Consider the following 4,995-nt stretch of genomic DNA (forward strand, 5'->3'; position numbering starts at 1 on the left):
AGAGGGGCAGAAGAAGAGACTGAATAAGTGAGCAGGGGCCCGATCACACTGGAGGGAATTTGGGCAGGATCCTGAAAGCAGTGGCAGCCACTGAAGGAGTTTAAAGCAGGCAGGGTGATATAACCAGCTTTGTGTTCTTACAGGTGACTCATGCTGGAGAGAAGAGGACTGATGGGTAGTGTGGGGGCAGAGACGAGGGTGAGGCAGGAGAGGGCTCCTGCAGATGTCCAGGGCAGGCAAGTCCGTGGCTTGGCCCAGCGCGATGGTGGTGGCGATGGAGAGAGAGAAGGAGAGATGGGTGCGGGCTGCACTGAGGAGGAAGACTTGGCAGGCCTGGGTTATCCGGCACTGGGAAGTGAGTGGGTGGGAGGAGCAGGCGTGACTCAAAGCTTCTGGTTTGGACAGATGGGAGGACGGTGGCACCACTTGCTGAGCAGAGCTGGGGACTTGAGAGGCTTGGGGGTGGCAACTTGACAGGGTTGGGGTTTGCACGAGGAGATGGTGAAGAAACTGGTGGTGGGCCATCAGAGAACGGTGTGCAGGAGGAGAGAACCAGGGGGGAGCCCAGCAGAAAGAGAAATCTCTTTTCTCACCTTGGCCGTGTGGCCCCATCAATGACTTTACCTCTCCTTGCCTTAGTTTTCTCGTCTGTATGCCAGGATGAGGTGGATAATCTGTCCTCAGAGTTGTAAGGGTGTGGTGAGGAGCCCCAGGCAAAAACCCAAGGATCCCCACCTCCTGGTACTTACATCCCTGTGTGGTGCTGTCCCTCACCGTCACAGGGCTGGTCTGTGAGACCAAGAGACTACACGTATGTCATTTTCAAGGCTACATTATAAAAGACACTGTGGCTTCTGTCTTTTCTCTCTTAGATCACTCATGCTGGGAGTACCTCAAGCTGCCATGCTGTCGGGAGAGGCTCAGGTGAGGAGGAACTACTGCTTCCTGCTAAAAACTACCTGAGTGATCTTGAAAGTGGATTCACTGGCCCCAGCCAAGCCTTCAGCTGAATGCAGCTCCGGCTGACATCTAGATTGTAAGATGGGCTATCTACCCATCTTGCTTCCAAATTCTTGACCTGTAGAAACTCTGAGATAAGAAATGTTTATGGGTTGGGGCACCTGGGTGGCTCAATCGGTTGAGGGTCCAACTCTTAATTTTGGCTCACAATTCGTGCGTTTGAGGTCCATGTTGGGCTCTGTGCTAATGGTGCAGAGCCTGCTTGGGAGTCTCTCCCTCCCTCTCTCTCTGTTTCTATTCCCTCTCCCCTGTTCATGTGCTCTCTCTCTCTCTCAAAATAAATAATAATATTAAAAAAAAAAGAAATGTTTACATTTGGGGGTGATTTATTATGTGGCAACAGAGAATGACCTGGAGAGTAGAAACATTTAGCACCATACCTGGCACACAGTAGGGGCCATAGAATAGTGCAGCATCTGTAGGTCAAGTTCGGGAGAGAGGCCTGGGCTGGATGTATGGATCTGGGAATCTTTCGGTTTAGAGACAATAACGGAATCCACAGAGGTGGCTGAGCCAGTCCACAGAGATGGGTAGACAGGAGAGGGTGGCCTAAGCAGGACACCTGGGCAGAAGAGGCAGGTAAAGCAAGAGGAGGAGCATCTCCCTGAGAAGGCGGACCTGCAGAGAAAGGAGGGAAACTAGAATAGGAGTGGAAAGAGGCTGTCTCCTGGAGGGGGTAGTGAACAGCATCTGGGGGTGGGTGGGGGTGGGTGGGAGGGGAGGTGTGTGGAGATCTGAGGAGGTTCTTTTGGATTCAGCAACAAAGAGATTCCTAGTGGCCCCACAAGAGCTATTTAGGTGGAGAGAGTGAGGCCAGACTGAATACTGTGGGTTGGAGTGTCAGTATAAACACTTTCCACCCCCAAGTCCCAAACCAAAATGGTTTACAGGAGAATCCTATAGAAAATCCAAACTACAGAAAATCCCAGTCTTATAGAAGCTGTATAGTGAATAGGCACCCACTCCTTAATTTATTTTATGAACTCATGTAACTTTGATAGCAAAACCAGACAAGGAGAGAATAAAGGGGGAAATTAGTAGGAAATAAGTAGGATGCAAATAAAAACCCTAAATAAAACCATAAACAAAAGCCCTAAATAAAATATTAGCAAGTGCAATCCAGCACTATATTGAAAAAAATCATCACAAAATCATCACGCATCCTCAAAGGTATGTTTATTCCAGGAATGCACGGACAGGCTTAATATAATAAAATCCACGACTGTATTAGGGGGGAAAGTCTCACCCTAGATAAAATTCAACAGCCATTCATCATAAAGTAGAATAGTGCTTCCTTACCTTCATAAAAGGTATCTATCAAAAATCTACAACAAACACTATTTTTAAGGGTAATATACTGGAAACAATCAAGAACAAGATAGAAATGCCCACTGTCATCTTTGCTATCCAACATTGTGCTGAAGATTTTAGTGCAGTAATACAAGGACCAGGAATAAAGACTGGACAGGGAGATACCAAATGTCATTGCTTGCTGACTCTATGATTATTCAACAGAAAATTCAAGAGACTATAAACTTATTAGAACTAAAAGAGTTCAATTTGTTGAATACAAGATTATTATATAAAAACTAATCACATTTCAATAATCACAAATATAAATATGGATTTGAAAATATAATTTATAATAGCTAAAAATTTTAAGAGATACATAGGAATAGTTCTGAGAAAACATCTGACACAATTAGTTCCTCTGTTTTTAGTTGAGGAAATAGAAACCCTAAGAAGGGAAATGGCTCCTCTAAGGATACCAGTAAGCCAGGGGCAGTTTCTGGATTTTCAGTGGCATCAAATCCTAAAGATCTGAGTATTGGTTAATTTTGTCCTTCTTTCTGTAAAAAATAAAATTCATTGTATTTTCTGATTAAAAATTCAATATCTGTGCATTCTAGAAAATATAGAAAATTCAGAAGTACATTAAGAAGTAATAAATCACTGGGGCACCTGGGTGGCTCAGTCAGTTAAGCATTTGACTTTGGCTCAGGTCATGATCTCACAGTTCATGGACTGAGCCCCACATTGAGCTCTGTGCTGACAGAGCCTGAGGCCTGCTGCAGATTCTGTTTCCCTCTCTCTCTGCTTCTACCCTGCTCATGCTCTGTCTTTCTCTCTCAAAAATAAACATTAAAAAGAAAAAGAATAAACCACTAGCATTTCCATCCTACCAACAAGAGAACTATGATCAATGATTTGATGTATTTTCTTCAAAATTTTTGTCTATGTATATTTGTGCTTTTATTTATTAAATTTTTTTTTTACATTTATTTAGTTTTGAGAGACAGAGAGAGACAGAGCATGAACAGGGGAGGGGTGGAGAGAGAAAGGGGCACAGAATCTGAAGCAGGCTCTAGGCTCTGAGCTAGTGGTCAGGACAGAACCTGATGCCGGGCTCGAACCCATGAACCATGAGATCGTGAGCCTGAGCCGAAGTCGGACGCTCAACCAACTGAGCCACCCAGGCGCCCCTATTTGTGCTTTTAAACATAAAATTAGGGGACGCCTGGGTGGCTCAGTCGGTTGAACATCCGGCTTCGGCTCAGGTCATGATCTCACGGGTTGTGGGTTCGAGCCCCGCGTCGGGCTCTGTGCTGACAGCTAACTCAGAGCCTGGAGCCTGCTTCGGATTCCAGGTCTCCCTCTCTTTCTGACCCACCCCCCTGCTTGGGCTGTCTCTCAAAAAACAAACAAAAAACAAAAAACAAAAACATAAAATTAGGATTATATCACATATACCAATTTGTGCATGGCTTATTTTCATACACATTTCCCTGTATCTTCATCTAGTCTTTTTGAATATGATAATACAGCACACAGTCATATTGAGAAGCATATGCCATTTATTTAACCTATAGATTTGAGTTTTCAGAGACAAACGAAATCATGAGATATGACTGTGAGGATCATGCTGATAAACCCTAGAGCAACTCAGGACACATGCAGGTATGAAAGCAGGTGCATCTCTAAGGCCAGAGGTTATCCTGGTTGAGAAGGGGAAAGGACAAAACCAGTATCATTTACCTGATCCTGCCTGGCAGGGGACAGAGATCTGGTTAGCAGGAAGAGAAGGGATTTTGAAGGAGTCTATCAATTAGCTCTGAGCCTTTACGCAATTTCCAACCATCAGAAGTCTTGACTTCCATAGCGGTGAACTGAGGACAATATGGGTGCTAGCCTCAAGTAGGGCCAGCTCCTTTGGGCCTCAGAGCCTTTGCACTGGTCATTTTCTCTGCTGAAGTCAGCTCTGACTGCCCTTGTTGACCCTTGGGGCCTGGCTGCCCTTCCCTACCCTTCCCTACCTGGCCCACCAGGCCAGATGGGTGACATTATCACTGGGTGGCTTGCCCCTCTCCACCCCATCTCCACGGAGGGCAAGGCCAGAAGGTGCTCTGGCCTCACGCCCGGGCGTCCAGCCACCACCGAGTCTGAGGCAGGGACCCCCTCCCCTTATTCTGTCATTCCTCAAATCCTATACCTTACAACACTTAGAATCACAACTTGTCTTTATTTTGCCGCCTGGCTGTTTCCTTGGGTCTTGTCTGTTTTCTCCTCTCATTAGGACCCTCTTCCTTCTTGGTGGTAGCCGTACACGGTCCGGGCCCCAAACGTGTTCGTGAAACAAGAGAAACAGCTGTGGTGATCCTAGGTCGGAGGACCCAGGGAAGACCGCCGGGGGCTGGGCTGATTCCAAACTGCGGGCGGAGGAGGGACCGAGAGGCGGGTTCTGGGCGGGGCCCAGGGTTTCGGAGGTGGAGCCGAGGGGGCGGGACTGAGGCTTCGGGGCGGGTTTTCGGGACTGCGGCGGAGCCAGCCTGACCGCGCGGCCCAGGCTGAGTTCCTCCGGCCTCTTAGTCCTCTGACCTCCCGGCCGCGCCGCCGGTAGGGGGCGCTCGCGCTCGAGGAGCCGCGGCTCTGCTGGGAAGGCGCCGCCCGCGCCCGGCGGCAGGAGCCGCAACTCCG

At 47.8% G+C, this 4,995-nt stretch overlaps 1 protein-coding gene across 1 annotated transcript in view; it reads left to right on the forward strand.

Annotated features, from left to right (window-relative positions):
- The first annotated feature begins 427 nt into the window (after nucleotides 1-427).
- Nucleotides 428-4,995, forward strand: part of KCTD6 (potassium channel tetramerization domain containing 6) — a 14,338-nt gene continuing 9,770 nt past the window's right edge. Inside the window, exon 1 of the mRNA XM_029918767.1 lies at nucleotides 428-924. The gene's annotated coding sequence lies outside the window, so the exon portion shown is untranslated. The remainder of the gene's footprint in view (nucleotides 925-4,995) is intronic.

Source organism: Suricata suricatta, chromosome 12, assembly GCF_006229205.1.
Source record: "Suricata suricatta isolate VVHF042 chromosome 12, meerkat_22Aug2017_6uvM2_HiC, whole genome shotgun sequence".
NCBI classification, from domain to species: domain Eukaryota; kingdom Metazoa; phylum Chordata; class Mammalia; order Carnivora; family Herpestidae; genus Suricata; species Suricata suricatta.